This window comes from Accipiter gentilis, chromosome 33 (genome assembly GCF_929443795.1).
Source record: "Accipiter gentilis chromosome 33, bAccGen1.1, whole genome shotgun sequence".
In the NCBI taxonomy this organism is placed as follows: Eukaryota; Metazoa; Chordata; class Aves; order Accipitriformes; family Accipitridae; genus Astur; species Astur gentilis.
In genome coordinates, this window is record NC_064912.1 from 17,444,653 (window position 1) to 17,461,283 (window position 16,631).

General features: G+C 55.4%; 1 protein-coding gene across 3 annotated transcripts in view; it reads left to right on the plus strand.

Annotated features, from left to right (window-relative positions):
- Positions 1-746: 746 nt before the first annotated feature.
- RAI1 (retinoic acid induced 1) overlaps positions 747-16,631 on the plus strand; it is a 76,162-nt gene continuing 60,277 nt past the window's right edge. For all 3 annotated transcript variants that reach the window (XM_049835480.1, XM_049835479.1, XM_049835482.1), the window contains exon 1: positions 747-856. The gene's annotated coding sequence lies outside the window, so the exon portion shown is untranslated. The remainder of the gene's footprint in view (positions 857-16,631) is intronic.

Genomic DNA, 16,631 nt, shown 5'->3' on the forward strand with positions numbered 1-16,631 from the left:
GTCGGACATGCCACCTCCATCCTTTGCAAAGGATGCGTGTTCCAGATGCAGATCCAGATGCAGATCGGAATCCAGCTCCAAATGCAAAACCAGATGTGGATCCCAATCCAGACCCAGATCCAAGCGCGGCCCCACATGTGGTCCAACCCTGATCCAACCGTGGAGCCAAATCCAAACACCGCAAACCCGGATCCAAATCCGGACCTAAGCCCTGACCCAGGATCTGGCGCATATGGTCCCCGGTGGTGCCCGGGGACCTCACCCTGCCCTGCAGCACCCGGTGCCCGGTACCGGCAGCACCCGAGGTGCCCTCCACCCACTCCCGGTGCCCACCCCGCGCAACCCGGTAGCTCCCATCCGACACCCGGTGCGGCGTCCCGGTGCCCCATCTCCCCTCCCCACCCCCTAACGTAAAATCCCCGGTACGCCATGCCCGGCTATACCGGCGTGCCCTTTACGCGATGCTCCATTCCCCATCGCACCAAGCCCCCCCCCCCCCCCCCCCCCCCGAGCTAATCGACGGGCCCCGCTGCTCCCCGTTGCCCGTTACCGGCGCTTCGCTCCGCTCTGCCCCGTTACCGGCGTCTCCCGCCGCTGGCCGGCAGGTGTCGCCGCCGTCGCGGGCAGGGGCGGCGGGCGCGCGTGCACTTCCGACGGCGCTCGGTCATGCCCCCGACTTTCCTCCCCTCCCTCCCGGCGCCGCGCGGGGCTCCCGCCCGCTGACACCGCTGAGGCGGCTCCTCTCTCTTCACGGCGCGGCGCGGCGGAGAGCGGCGCGGCCGCCCGGGGATGGCCGCCGGGGCCGCCCCCGCCCAGCGCCGCCGCTGAGACGCAGCGGGGCCACACGGCCCGTCAGGTAAGAAGCCGACGGGGACGGGGGAATCCGGGTGGGCCCCCCCGGCTCTAGCCCGCCGGCCGCGTCGCCGAGGCTGGGCCCCGGGGGAGGGCGAACGGGGGCGGGGGTGTGTGTGTGTGACAGCCGTTGTCTGGCGGGGAGGGGGGAGGAGGGGAGAGGGGTTGGCCGAGCGGGGCGGGGGCCGTAGCCCCCCCGTGGCCTTGCCGGTGTACCGGGCGGGGTGTGGGGGTGTGGGCCGCGTTACCACCCCGTTTGCTTCGCGTCGCAACGGCGGCTGCAGCCGCGGCTCCCGCCGGGGCCGCTGCGTTCCTGCTGCCGCTGGAGCGGCGGTGGCATCGCGTCTCCGCCGCGCTGCCGGCATCCCCTTCCCTTCCCTTCCCTTCCCTTCCCTTCCCTTCCCTTCCCTTCCCTTCCCTTCCCTTCCCTTCCCTTCCCTTCCCTTCCCTTCCCTTTTTCCCTTCCCTTCCCTTCCCTTCCTTTTCCTTTCCTTCCCTTCCCGCTGCCCAGCCTCGCGTTCCGCCCGCGCTCCCATCGCACCGCACTCCCATTTACAACCGCAGCCCGGTTGGGCACCCCCCCCCCCCGCCCCCCCCCCCCCCCCCGCCTCGACACCTCCCCCCCCCCCAACCTCCCCCCCCCCCCCCCCCAACCCCGCCAAGCGCGAGCCTGGCCCTAGCTCGGTGACGTCACGGGGGGGGGCAGCGAGGGGCTCCCCGGCCCCCTCGGCCCCGCGGGTGGCCGCGGTGTTCCCGCCTGGCAGCGTGGGGATGCGGAGGGGGGACTTGGTGTATCTGAAGCCCTCCTGGAGGAAGGGGTGTGTGTGTGTGTGTGCCCCCCCCCAAGCCCTTCTGCTGCAGCTGCTTTTAAGCTGCTAAATTCCAGCTAAATTCCAGTGTGTGTCCCCCCCCCCCATTCCTACCACCCCCTGGAAACGTGCAGCTGGAACAGCAGCCTGAGCGTGGTGGTGCTTGTACCACCCGGGATCCCAATGGAGATGGTGACCGACCTCTTCCCCCCCCCCCCCCACCCGTGACCCGGCCCAAGAGGGTCGGCATCCCGAAGGCTCTACGGCCGATGGCGAAGCGTCGCGGCTGACGTCGCAGACCTGCCGGAGATTTTCATTGACGTCAGAGCGGGGAGCTGCTGGGGTGCGCGTTCGTTCCCTGCCGTCTTTGACGGAGCGCGATGCCGTCCCTTAGACGTGAGCAAATTTGGCTTGGCAATAGCTCTTGTGGCCACTGGTTCCCGCCTGTTCTCCCCTTGGCTGCGAGCGGTGCCCGGGCTGGCTGCCCTCAGGTGACCTCCCAAAGCGATGTTTTGGAGGAACAAAAACAACAGTGGGGGTTTTGCGTGGGAGAGCGCTCCTAGGGCACCGTGCAAGCGGAGGGAAGGCATCTCTGGTGGTGCCAGCACCTTCCGAGGGTTCTCCCAGCTCAGCTCCAGCTGCCCCAGCTCATAGGCATCACTGGAGCCTCCTTGAGGGTCCAGAAATGGTTTTCTGCTGGCTGCTGGGATTTGCAGATCGCTCCTATCCCTCAGCCGCCTTCTGCCGGTTGGCAGCTCGTGTTCCCCAGGTGGGCAAGCAGCACCGCGGTGGCTCTGCGGATGTGGGTGCCGGCACCCGTGCGTTGGTGGGAGAGGTTGGGGGGACCCACGGGGGGGCAAAGCGGAGGTTGGCTGTGCATGGTGCCCTGGCGCTGGGCGGTCAGGTGCAGAGCTGGTGCTGAGACTGCATCTCCTGGTGTCTGTCACTGGCTGATGAAAATGGACCTCGAGCTGCTGGGAGATGGAGTGGAGAAGGATGGGAAGAAAAGGACACGTTCCCCCCTAGCACTCTTCCCTCCACGTTTCCCATGGGATCGAGGGGTGCCTTGAGGCATGGCGAGAGCCACGGTGTTGGGGGGGTTCAGCGTGGGTCTGCGCATTGGGCTCAGAGCCCAGGCTGGGGGCATCTGCACCGTGAGCAGCAGCTCTGCAGCCCGGGGCCAGGAGCTGTGTGAAGTTCAAGGCAGGAAGTGAGAGATAAAAAAAAAAAATAAAAAAAAAATCACAACCGGTAGAAACTGCCAGGGAGATTTAGGGAAGCAGCACGGCTGTGCTGTGGAGCCCAGAAGAAGTGTGCATCCTCATCTGATGAGGAGCTGCCCGTGCCAGGGACCGCAGACCCACCTCTCTTCTCCCGGCTCTGTCTCCTCTGCAAGCCCCAGGGAACAATTGCATACAGAGTGCTTCGTTTCAGAGCCGCCACAGTCATTTCAGAGACCTTTTAGGCAGGAAAAGTGCTCTGTAGCGTGTAATTTGAAGGCTCTGCTCTGAACCTTCACTGTCGCTCTGCTAAATGATCCTCTGCTCTTCCAAACCTTTGCTGCCTGGAAACCAGCGGCAGTGACCTGGTTCCTGGCCTTGTTTGGTCCCTGGTCTCCCTTCGGCCTCGTGCTAAGGTGAGGGGAGTCGTGGGTTGCAAGGAGCAGCCCGGGGTGTTTCTCTGTCTTGCATGGGGCCTCTCAGACGTCAGAGTCCTGTGAGATTTCAGCCAGTCTTAATCATCTCTCGCCTCTGCCTGAGCTGCAGAGGTTGTCACAGCTCGCTAAGGATTTTCCAGCCTGGAGGGTTGAGTCTTGTGAGGGCTCTGCAGGAAAATCTAGGGACCCCAACTGATGTCCCACAAAATGGGGAAGCTGCAGAATTCTTTTCTGCACCATCCCTCAGGCTTGGAAGCTCACGGCAGGGAAGGACGGTTTGTTCTGCCCTCAGAGGATAGAGCGCAACTTTGGTTTACCTGAGGGACTTGCGCCATAGCCTCGCCAGGGGCACGGCAAGCTGAGCCTGGAGGTGATGGGCCATCATTCAGCCAGGGAGTGTGATATCGCTGGGGGGTTTCCGTCTTTCCTTTTCTGCCCATCCCAGCGCAAATTGCCCTAAAACTTTTGTCGGTTGGAGGCACACCTGCAGGAACAGAGCAAGCTGCGGGTTTCCTCTCGCCCTGGGCGCTGCCTGCCCTGCCAGACGCAGGCAGGGTTTTGAGTTCCCGGCAGCTGGGGGGTGCAGGCAGCTTCGCAGTGGGGCGCAGGCAAAGGGAAAAAAGATGGGGAGAGGGAGAAACATTTGCGTGTGAAGGGCTCGGCTGTCGCACCTCGGCCTATTCCCGGCTGGTCCGGTCCCGTGCTGTGGCACAGGGCTGTGTGCCGGGCTGGTGTGGCGGCAGCATGCCGGCTGGCACCGTGCAGGCACGTGCACGTCTCCTCTTGCCTCGCACGGCTTCGGTCTGCTTTGGATTCGCTCCTGGTTTCCGCCAAGGCAGGGAGGGTCCCGGTGACAGCGGATTTATGCACATCACCGAATCAGACACACAGTCAGGGCAGGAGGAAACCGTCTTGAGTCCGTCCTAGCGGGCTGGATCAGCCATGCCAGGCAGATACCTGGGTCTAACCTGCTCTTAAAAACTGCGGGTGCTGGGGACCCCACCCTGTCCCCAGGCAATTGCTGCCACTGACTAATGACAGACTTCCAGCAATGGGACTTGGCTTCCGCTCGCATCCTGTCCCCCGCAGCAGGGCACGAGGCAGAGGAAAGGCAGTTTCCCTTTCCCTTCTTCACCTCTCAGAGGGATGCTCCGCAGCTACGGCCCTTCCGAAGACCAGGCAGGATGCATCCCAGCTGGGCTGGAGCGGGCAGACCAGTGCATCGTCTTGCCGGCGTCCTGTCCCACCACCCGCTTGGAAACATGCTTAAAATCCACCTGCTCAGCATCATGTGGATTTGGAATTTTCCCCAGGAGGGCTTGTACGGCTGCTCGGGGCCAGCAGCAGCAAGGCTTTCACCCCGAGCCCGGTGTGGAGGAGGAGGAAGAGGAGGAGGAGGGAGGCAGGTGCAGGTGCTGGGGAGCCGGCGTCACAGCCGAGTGCGAAGAGCTGGCTCCGAGCAGCGGTGGCCACCTGCGCTCACCAGCGCCCAGCCGGCAAAAACTACACGTCCCAGCAAGCTGAGGGCCACCGCCAGCCTTGCAAGATGGAGAGCGGCTTCCTAGGGCTGGCGGTCACCCCCAGTCCCCAGTGGGAGGGTGGGCATCGCTGCGGGGAGGCCACTTTGCTGTGGGAAGGCGGCCGCTTGGTTTTTGCTTCGGTTGCACGGCCTAGTTTTAAGAGCTGGAATATGCTCAAAGATGGGCTTTCCGAGTTGCTTTTTTTGGTTTTGTTTTGTTTTAAATGACAGCATTTCCCCTTTAAATTTACATCTCTAGCTGGGGAACACAGAGCCTGGTGAGAGAGGGAGTGTGAGACTTTTATAAAAAGAACGAGTCGGGTTTTATTATCCCTTTGAGACGAGCAGGGAAAATCTATACTGAAGGCATGAAATAGCAATAAAAATGGACTTTTTGCCAAAGCAAAATTAATTGAGTGAATCTCAGTCCTCAAGCCTGAGCTCTGAGAGGCTTATGAGTTGGATATGAACCACGCTGCCCCCTTCCAGGCTCTCATCCCCCGAGGAGGGGAGGCAAAACCTCCCTCCGGTCGTCAGCCCCGAACAACGAAGCGCGATGTGATCGGCGCACAGGAGCAAAGGACTCGTGCTTGGGACACAGGCATCCCCACCGCTTGTGAGGCTGGGGTTGCTTCCAGCCCTGATGGTCCCCGGAGCAAGGACCTTCTCCAGATCTGTTGGCTTGGGGACCTGCTCCGATGGCATAAATACGATGCTGGTGATCATTCAGTGGTCACCTCTCCAGTGTTGCTGCTCTGCACCATCATCATCAGTCACGGCATCTCACCTGGATTGCAGATTCGGGGGAGTCTGACATGAGAAAGAAAGAAGGCTGGACAGACGTTCCTTGAACCCACTCTGGGAGCCAGGAGAAGAACCTGCTGTCTTATCCTGGCCTGGGCTTGCTCTTACTAACCATTTTCCTCCCTTGTCTCTGCTTCCTGCTCCTGCCCCACACTGGGGTCTGGCTCTCCAAGGCGCTTTCTGGGCAAAACCTTCACAGAAAAGGAAAACCCCCTCCTGGGTTCGTCTGGATGTACACGTGCGGTGGCACCAGCTCCACTCTCCCCTTTTTGGTGGGGGAGGATGGCAGGAGGAGCCGCCGGACAGAGCAGCAAGGGGAAAGACGGATTCTTTTCAGCAGATGGTGCAAAGAGGACGAAGCTGCGTAAACCTCCTGAGTCTACCAGAGAGACAGAGATTAAATAGCGAGAGGGCTGAGAGGCAGCTCCAGGCGGGAGAAGGAAGGAGAAAAAAGGAAAATGGGGGTGGAAATAGGATTGGAGAGTGGAACTGGGGAGAGGAGTGTTGGTTTGAACAGGAATCTCCTCCCACTTGATGTCTCCCCTCCAATTCGGAGGGCCTAGATTCCGTGCCATAAAAATATAGCCCTTTTCAATCCCTTATCTTGCAGGAGCAGAAACAATTGGCCTGCAAAGAAGGAGAAAACAATCTGTTTGACTGACAAACAAAAACACATTTCTGCACAAAAGGAGGAGGAGGAAGAGGCAGCTGTCTGGCTGCTGCTTCGGCTTTTTTCCTTTCCCCTCCCTCTCCTGTCCCCTCGCTCATGGTGTCGGAGCAGAGCTGCTACCCTTGCCAGCAAAACACCCGCTGTTCTGACTGGCTGGGTTCAATGTCAGGCTCCTGCAGCAAATGTCATTGTCCACCCTGCCATCACCAGCCATGGCGGAGATGCACAAGCCCTGCCGTGATGCCCTCCTGGGGATGGTGTGGGGAAAGGTGGTACCCTGAGCATCAGTGGGGCAGAGCCCAGCTGCTGGGAGAGGTGCCTGTTGGGTGCCAGAGACACAAACTGATGCTCAAGAGGGAGGGACCAAGGCCAGCAGCTTGTGGCGGCTCATTTGGGGATGGAGGGGATGCAGGAGATCCCTCGTCCGGGGATCTTGGGGAAGTTCAGCTGGATTGTGGGTGAGACACTGATACTGCAGCATGTGGGCAGCATCGTTGGAGCACCCAAGTGCTGCAACTTGGAGATACTGCTGGAGCCTCGGCCATCTCCAGAGTCAGCTCTGTGCCTCGGTTTCCCCATCTGCAAAATAAGCAAGATAACACGCAAATGCTGTAAGAGAGCTGGGGCGTAGAAGTGCCCTGTGTACCCTAAGTCATTATCCCAGCAAGTTGTTGTCCCAACAAATGGTTATCCCTAAAAAAGAATTATGGCAACCACCATACTAGCCAAATTGGTGCTGGGGGGAATCTGTCAGACAGGCAGGAGCAGAGCCCATGGGATCTCAGCAGTTTTCCATCTCTCCAGAAAAAACTCCTCACTCGGAGGCTTTTTTAAAAGAAAGAGAAACTGATTTTCCCCATGTGATTCCCTGACCAGGAGCAGCAGCAGTTTCCTGCCTGGGACAGCCTTCTGAGGGGACTCTGCTCTACAGGGACACATGAAGCAAACACCCATGCTCCGAAAACGGCCAAATGCAATACCCAGTGCCTGCCCAAACCTGGAAAAGCGGGAGGCTGGAACAGGGCAATCTCTGCAGGGGCTGGTTAGTGCTGCCACAGAGGGAATCTACGGTAAATAAAGGGGCACAAGAAGAGAACCCTGAAGCCACCAGGATGGTCTTAATTGATTTTGAATCAGGTTGCTGGAGACCTGGTAGAGTCCACTGGAAAGATGATCCTGCACTAGTGGACAATTCACTTTTTCTTTTTTTTTTTTTTTTTTTTAAGGAGCTGTTTCACTCCACAGCCAAATAGCAAAATAACATGTAAGAAATCACAGATTCCAGGTGAGTTAATAACAAATAATGACTCTCAGTTCCTGAGTGGTTCTCTTGATGCCTCAGTCCAGGCACATAACAGCCAGGCTTTCCTCTGCATAGTCAGCCAGGCTTGTTGAAATGCTGGTGCAAATTGATAGAACCATCCTGAATTCAAGTGAATTCAAGAGATCCAGCCTCTGCTTTCTTAGAGTACCACAACAGAAGCTTTGGGGAATATTTGATCTGAAACATTAGAAGGATTTGATTTTTATTTTTTTTTAATTCCTGCACCTAAAATGCAGAATGTTCTGCATTTTCCTTTCCTCTTTCATTTCAAAGTAAGATGAGAGGAACCATCTCTCCACACGTCAAACTGCAGGCAAAAGAAGATACGAAAGATGACTGGACTCCTTTTACAACTTTGGCGCTTGACTTTCCTCCCCAGAAGGGGAAGATGCATTGTCAGCCTGTCTTGTGATCAGGCTGTAACCTTTTGTTACCCTGATAAACGTCAGCTGACCAGGCTGGGATGTAAAAAAGCTCCATCTCTACCAGACCGTTGCTGCACTGCCTTGCACACAGTATTTGGGCAGGAAGAGGCCCAGCGTCTCCCTGCCTGAGCAGTACTTGCAGACTTTGCCCGGCGTGGGGGCAGTTGCATGCTCTGCAGGGAAGCACAGACAGCGACTGCAAGAGCAGGTTTTGCCTGTGTTGAAGTGGGTGGCAGCACCCTTCAAGGACCGTGCTTCTCAGTGTGTGGTCATCCAGCTGGGCCGGGTGGTCTGCAGAGAGTCTGTGCACTGGAGAGGAAAAAAAAGTGCCATTGAAGTGGCGTGGCTAGACCCCTACCATCAGTGCTGCTCAGGGGCACTTGTTCCCTTCCATCTCAGCAGTGCCATGTCCTTTGCAGCCACCTGCCGGGCTTCCCTGTGCTGGTGCCTTCTCCAAGCTCCTCCATGCCCTGCTGTGGCCCCCAAAGTCCTCCAGCACCTTCTCTCCTTCTTTACGTACTCCTGCCCCCCAAACTCTCCCTGCCTTTCTCCCTCCCAGCTGAACCCCATTGGCAGAAAAGCAAGCCTGGTAAGGGTTTAGCCTCCACACTCGGTGCTGGTAGATGCAATGCAAAGCTAATGCTGTGGTAAAGTAAATCTAACAAAGACGTGGAGTTTGGGTCCTGGGCAAGAAAGACTGTTCAGGTTTTAGCAGACGTCTGCTTCTCTGGTTCTGCATGCTCTGAGCAACAAAGGTGGCCATGGGAGCAGCTCTTGGGGTGAAGCCAGAGTTTGGCTCAGCCCAGGGCTTGAGGAGAAGTGGCTGAGACAGAGTGGGATCTGGTGAAGCCCTGGCTCTCAGCTTTAGACCCTGCAGAAGTCTGGATGCTTGCAGCCTCTGGCCGGCAGGACGGTATTTCCCATTGCAGAGCCAGTATTTGGTGAAGCAGCATCTGCCCGTGTTTTATCCAGACCTACCTGGAACCTCTTCTTTCCCTGCTGCTGCCCTGCTTGCCAGCCATGCACAGGAAGGGAGCAGGCATCTCCCACCCCCTTCTACCCTTCTGCCAGTCACACAGTCTCGAAGCTCATCCTCAATGTTACTCTGCGCTAGTGCCTCTTGGGATTTGGCCAGCGTGTGTCAGGGCTACGCGCCTCTTCCTCTACAGCTGCTCTCCGCTCGGCTGCGTCACCCAGAGCATCCCTTCCTCCTGCCCGGGGTTGCTTTGTACATCCCGTTTCCCGAGTTATTTCGCCCTGATTTATACCAGGTCACGGGCGCGTGGTCCCTTACTTGGCCGTGGTAGCACAGCCTCTTCGATTAGGTGTATTTCCAAGCATGACTTCCATCTGTCCGTCAGTCGCTATAGCTAATTTCTGCAGCGTTTACAGCCATACAGGGGCATCGTTCATATGTAATAATCGCTGATGGTGGCAGGACTGTGATAAATGATCTATTCCACGTATTTCACCTCTTTTCTGTTCACAAATTGTTCGTGATTTTTTGTAGTTGCATTAAGTATTCAAAGTGACTGAGATTTCCACCATCGTATTCATTATTCAAAATTGTTCTCCAGATAATTTCTGCAAATAATTCGTGGTCTTTGCTCTTTTGTGAATACTCAGTCTCAAGAATGAGAGTCGTTTTAATTGGGATCTTACATCACATGATGGATTTTGCCTTCCCGATTGGGCAGGCTTAATTTTTAGACTTGAGGTTTGGGGAGGGAACTGTTGGAATTAAGAATTTGAAATTCACTTTCTTCCAATATCTTCAGTTGCCGCTAAAAATTAACAGTCTGTCTTGTCTTTTTTTTTCATCCCTTCCTGGCCAAAAATCCCTGCCGGTAACTTGTTGGCAAGAAACACTTGGAGAATATAAACAAAAAGGTGGCACCAAAACAGCTAAATTTAACATATATAAAAACTGGAGTGATGATTCACAGTGGTTTGTTTTGTATTATTCACCTCGCTCTGGTAAAAATAATGATCAAAATAATTTAGAAACATAAAAAGTCACATAGCAAGGGGACATTTATAGCACTCGGTTTCATAAAATCTTCCATCGACGGCTCTCTGGGTGCCTGAGAAACATCCTGTGGGCTGGCTGGCATGCGGCGGTGAGTTGGTACCCTGGCCCTGCTCGGCGCTCTGGCCCCGGGCTGAGGCTGCTGCCGGCTCGGTGGAGGCGGAGGGAAGGAACGTGCAACCAGCCTGGCTCCACACACTGCCTTGATCCGCACCCACAGCAGACAAGACTCCGGTTGTCTCGCGCAGAGCTCGACTCCAGGCAGCGGGTGACCGTAAGTGGCTTGCCCAAGGTCGCACTCCAGCTCCCTTTTTCAGCTGGAAATAGCTCCAAGGTCTCCTGATTCCCGCCCCCCCCGCACCAGCCCCCTCCCGCTGCGAGGCAAGACAGAAAGGTGCAGAGTTCAGATGTTTTCTCTAACCGACAGCCTGGCTCCTGCCACCTCTCATAAAGCCTCCTTGGCTGTATTTTCTGTCCCCCACCATCGGGCTGAGTCAATGGGGCCCCACTTGTCTCCCCCTTAATAGCACGAGTTCCTGGCGCATATTTATGCCTCCGAAGTGGAGCGTTGTGCTGGTGTTCCCATTCGTGCGGCACCCGCACACCCCGGCTGCTTGCTTCCACCAGCTGCTGCTGCCGATTTCCCTTAAAAATAAAACCCCTCTAAAGGTACAGCAGGGACACCTTAAATGCAGAGCTGTGGCGTGCAGTTAATCATATCCTCTTAACGGGTTTATTCGCTCATTAAATATTTAAGACTCGTTTCTCTTTATCAATAGTGTGGAGGCGTGCAGGCCCCGGTGCAAAGATTTATGCACACAATAGGATCGGTGCATTTAGATTTGTTTGAAGGGATCCGAGAGCCATTTAAAACTCGACCGGGGGGGACGGTTTCTGCTGCTGCTGTTTTCCTCCGGTGAGGTTTCTGCCTCCTGACTGCGGTTGGGAGGTGGCAGGAGGGAAGGTCGGGGGCATGGGCTGATGGCTGCCTCCAGTACCCCCTTGGTTGCTTTTGAAACAGCTGTGCCCCTTTTTGAGGGATGCTGAGGTCTCGGAGGGGGCCCACTCGTGCCTCGCATGAGTGTCCTGTAGTGATGAGGATGGTCCGTGGAAAATGCGGCGCATGTATGCAGGACTTGGGGCAGGGAGAGCGGTTGTGGAAGTGGCATTTTGATCCCCGCTTCCCATTGCTGTCTGTGGGAAGAGCTTTGCCGTTGCGGCTCAGATGTGAATTCCAGCTCGTCTGGCGCCGTTCGGGAGCTGTCATGCAGGTGCAACATCTGTTGTTCTCCTCTTATTAGCTGGGCTCTGCTCTTCATGCAGGTGTAAGACCGGTGGTGGCCTTTTTGGTTCATAGGATGGGGAGGGACCAAACCCACACCATCACCTTGATCCTGCCTCCCCATCCTTCCCATCATCTACCCCCCTGCCCACCGCAGCTTACCAGCCCAGACCAACATCCAGACCATCCAGTTTTCATCCAGTCCCCACCATTTCCCACCCTACCCTGTGCCTGGTCCCCAGTCCCTACGCAGGGTTCCGTGGCTGCCAGGTGTGTTGCTTGCCCTCGGCGCAGGGAGTTGATCCTTTCTGCCGGCACGCACCCTGCTGGCACGTGTGCGTGCCTGTTCCCCAGGCTCCGAGGGCTGCGGGTTGCAACCTTGTGCTGGGGCGATGGGGGACCTGAGATGGGGCCATGAGCCTGACTGCGCGTCCGATGCAGTTGCACAATGTGACCTGTACCCGTCCTTCCATTGAGCGTGTTGCCGGAGCTTGCAGGGACAGCAGGTCCCGGCACGCAGGACTCTATCACCGTCTCAGCAGCCTCTGCTTAGATCAGGAGGGAACATCTCATGCCAAGACCTGTCCTTCCCAGGCTGCAGCTTGAGTCGGAGATGGCAGCAGCTGACGCCCATTTTTTTTGGCCCCCTGTGGCATCCCAGTGGGTTCTTCCCACAGCTTTGCATGCAGCCAGACGTGCCCGTTCCAAAAACTCCTCTCCGGGAGGTGCTCGGGTGGATGGGGAGGGTGAGTGGCTGCAGTGGCAATAGGCAGAGCTGGCAGTTCCCTCCTGGGGGTGTGAGAAATACCCCGGCTGGCTTATTGACAGCCCAGAGCACGGGAAGAGCGTGCGTGCGTCAGATATTTCCCCAAACCTCTCCTGCTTTGCAACGTGCCCACTGAAAAAAAGGATCTGACAGCAATAAAACTGTCGGGCGGCTGCTGCTGCTTTTTTTTAAAGTTCTATGATAGCTTCTCCCCCCCTTTTTTTTAATAGCTAATGCATCTGTCACTACTTTCCTAATGAGCTTTCCGAAAGGGCCTTGGGGACCTCTACCTATCCATGTGGGTTTGGATAGGAGCTTACTCAGGGGAGGCAGAGAGAATTCAGCTCCCTATTTCACCCCCGTCTCCTCCCCACCACCCTCCCAAACTCCTCTCCGAGGGCAGGTTGTCCAGAGGGAGGGGAAGACAGCAATATCTCAGCACTCGGCAAGCTGGCATGCACCCCCTGCAATCACAGCCAATAATGACAAAAAGACGGGGCTGCTGCCAGAGATAGAGAGCTGAGCTCCAAGCGTTACAGCAATGTCACAGCCTTGGGACTGCTGCTGGCTGCTACTGGAAAGAAATTTCCTCACAACAGGCAGAGTTATAGGAAGGAGCCATTGATTGCATTAAAGAACACCCTCCCCACCTCTTTTTTTTGGCATGGATTTTCAAGGCTTTTTTTTTTTTTTTCCTCTCTCACCCCCCCCCCTCCATTTGCCATTGAAGTTGCGTTCAATAAAACCCATCGCCCGAGAGCGTCTGTTCGCATGTTCTCAGCAGTACAATGGGCAGAGGACTGCAGTGTGCAGAGGCTCAGCCAGCCTCACGCAGACAATGAGGGGGTGGGAGCGGGGCGGGGGGGGGGTGGCTTTTATTTTATTTTATTTTATTTTTCCCCCACCTGCCAGCCCCCACTACTAATTGTAATCACAAAAGGCAAATGGGAAGGGACTGGGGGAGCAAGGCTGTGGTTCACTGGGGTCATGGTCTCCATCAGTCATTCTCCCAGCCTGTTGCTGGGTAAAAGCCTGGCTCCTTGGTTTATCAAAATGACTGTGCAGCAAAAGCCTCTTTGCCCCCAAAAAACAACAAAAAAAAGCTGTTTCAACTGACTCAAAAAGCACGAACTTCCCATTGCCATCCATGGGAGACTTTCCATTGACTTCTCTAGGCGCAGAAGGGAAAACAGAGGATTTGGTGACTCAGGCACAAACCTGGTATCGCTTCCTCTCTCTGATGCTGTTGGCAAATTGTTTAGGGCCCGATTCAGCAAGGATTCAGCAAGGGGCCGAACGCTGCCATCCCTGTGCCATTCAATAGGGCATGAGAGGATGCACCACTTGGCAGGACTGAATCTCTAACTGTGCTGTGCCCGAGTTCCCCTCAGCTGTAAAATGTAACGGTGCTAACCCTACATTGCATGATGGTGGAGAAGCTAATAACTATTAATGCCAGGGAGATGCTTCCAGATCTCTAGATAAAAGGTGCTCAAGGAGGGAAAATTATTATCAATGTGGGCCAAATAGCTACAGGGGATTCGAAATCTGTTTGTATTTGTAGGATGTAACCACTAAGGAGGGAGAGACTGGGACAATGGAGCATGCACAGCACTAATGGAATGAGCATAGGAAAGAGGATATCTCTGGAGACCCTTAGAAACCATTTCCCAGTGGTAAGATCTGCTTGGGTTGTTTGTTCTTCTTCCCAGATGAGAGCTGCAGTCGTGGACGCTTTTATCACTTACAAACTGGACTAGACGGAGGGCCAGAGAGTGTACTGTAGGGATGAGCCTGCATGGCTCTCCAGTGGGTGGGTCTATGGATTTAACAGGTCTCAGCTTCCATTTCTGTCTTTCAGAGCTGCACTTTATAACAGAGGAATCTGGACTGGACATTTCAGACCTGTTTTTCAAGCTTATGGGATGCAGGTTTGGCCTCTGGTAGAGATGCAAGGGCATGACTTGGGCATCTTGAGGCTGCAGCAGAAGGGTTGTTCAGGGTGGGCACATCCCCGTCCCATCCTGGGATGGAGCCTTAGGATATGGTTTGGGCTGAGGTGTGGATTTGGAACAGACCTGTAGTAGCATGTGAGCATGGTGATTCCTTGAAGCCATTTCACTCAGAGATTCACTTTTTCCAGCTGATTCATGTTCCCGGTGCAAGCCCATTTCTTGCCGTAGTGACAGTAAAGCTCACTGAGGTTCTGCATACTAACACCCAATGGTCCAGGCTAGAGTCTCCTAACAGGCTCTGAGCCAGGTGGTGCCAGGAGCTGTACAAACGCAGGTTGTTCCCTTGAGATTAAAACCAAGTCAGACAAGCTGTTTGTTGTCTGTGGTCTGGCAGTGCTGGGAGACATGTGCATTGCTGTGCAAAGCATTGGGCAAGCATGTAAGAGACAGGCAGCGTCCGTCTCGGCTCCCCTGGAGCGTACATCCTTGCTTACCCACAGTTCCTCGCTCGCGGTGGCATGCACTGCTCCGAAATCACGACGTCGCCTTTCCTTTGCGCCCTGAGACAGCCCCATTTTGTGCTCCAGGGAGCTGCTGCCTTTCTCACTGAAGACCTGCAGCACACCATGCTTTTTTTTTTCTTTTTTTTTTTTTTCTCTCCTGGACACTTTACTTAGGTTCTTTCTTCCCTCTCATTTTCTCTACCATCAAATGAAAGCCATTCAGACCAAAACGGTTCAGTCTGCTCTTTGTGTCTGGAAAACAGAACACCAAAGACAGCTGGACCTACCCGAGATGGCCACGGCCGTGGCAACAGTGGCTCTTTGTTAGTGCTGTTGTCTCTGCCCCTATCTCCAGTGTCTGGGGCCCTGTCTCTTTAAAGCTTTAGTGTGCTGTGTCAAAGCCAACAGAGAGTTCAGCTTATTAATGGATTCGCTAGGTTAATATCCCAACAGTTTGGGGTTTTTTTCTTTTTTTTTTTCCACCAGCATAATTTAGAAAAGGGGGGAGGGGGAGAGAAAGATAACCCAGTCCCATTTCTGGGGAGGAGGGCATGGCATGGCTCATTGCTTTGGAGAAATGGAGCTGGAATGGTTGGTCGGGGCCACGAGGAGGTGGTGGCCCAGCCCTTCGCCTTCCTGTCTGTATGTACATCTCTCTCTATATCTCCTTCTCCTGCGGGGTTCCCTGCATCAAAGCTTCTTCCAGTTCTTATGCTAATGAGGTGCATTAATGCTTAATGACTGTGAACAGGCTTGTTTAATTGCACCTATCTGAGCAGGAGGCACGTTGCTGTATAAGAGGGAACGACCATGTAAGCAGCTGCATGCCCTCCTGGACAGTCTTAATTACATGTAAAACTGATGTGATCTAAACCACCAGGCTGGTGATTAGTTTAGTGAGGCAGGTGGTACTTTGCAATTCAGTGCCTCAGAAACTCTAGAGCAAGTGAGATCAGATTCTTTCGTAGGCTATGGAGGATAAGGCAAGCCCTGATCATCCTTGAATTTGATGTTGGGTGGGGACAAGCACGGCATAGTAGATTAATTTAATTAATTTATTGCAGTTAGTTTGCAAAGACATTATCCGCCAGCGTCTGTGCAGAATACTGAGCAGTCCCATTAATGCAATGCTATTTTGCCTGTAAATCCTCTCCCCCCGCCCCTTACAGGAGGAATGAGCTGCGATGGTCTCAGCTTTCTGCAGTGTTATCTCGCGCTGTTTGAATACGACTGATTGTCTGAACTACAAAGGGGCCCGGCGCTAATGCAAAGCCATCCCTATTGGCACTAGACCTAGATTAATGACTCTGCATGCATTGCCTTGGCTCTAAACTGGATTTCCCTAAAGCAGCTCACGGCGCTGCTGTCTGCACTCCCGTATCGGTGCCTCTAGCCGGGCTGCGATTGTTCAGCTGGCGAGAGCAGCGGATCTGGGAGCACCTCCAAGTGCGAAGGCTGTTAAGTAGGGGTGCACAGGTATGAAGGTACCTGTTATCGCGAGCCATCTGCTGCTAATTACCCGGCCTCTCGCTTCTTGTGATTATTTGTTTTGCTTTTATTCACCGGAGGGGGGATTTTAAAAAGAAAAAAAAAAAGGAAAAAAAGGTTGCTTTTTCTTTTTCCCTTTTTTTTTTTTTTAGAAATCGCTTTGGGCAGGGGAGTAAAACCAAATCCAGCAGCATTTTGGGGTGGGTTGTGCTCCCAGGGCAGGCGTCTCCCAGCACACCGCTGCCCCCGGGGGTTCACCTCCTCCTCCCCGATCCCACACCGGACCCTTCCCCTCAGCCTCCTCTCCCTCGAGAGCTTCCTCCCCGTCTCCGTCCTGTGAACTCTCTGATCTTCCCCTCTCCCTGCCCGCCCGGGCCCCAGCGGAGGCTCTTCCTGACGTTACTCCCACAACAACCACTTCCTTCCCGTCCCGGCAGCCCCCAGCTCTTGCAACCGTCCCTGCCAGGCCCTGGCCAGCCCCGGCCCCTCGCTATCTCCCCGAGACCCCTCTTCTGTTTCTCCACTTCCAGCCACCGCTATTTATTTTG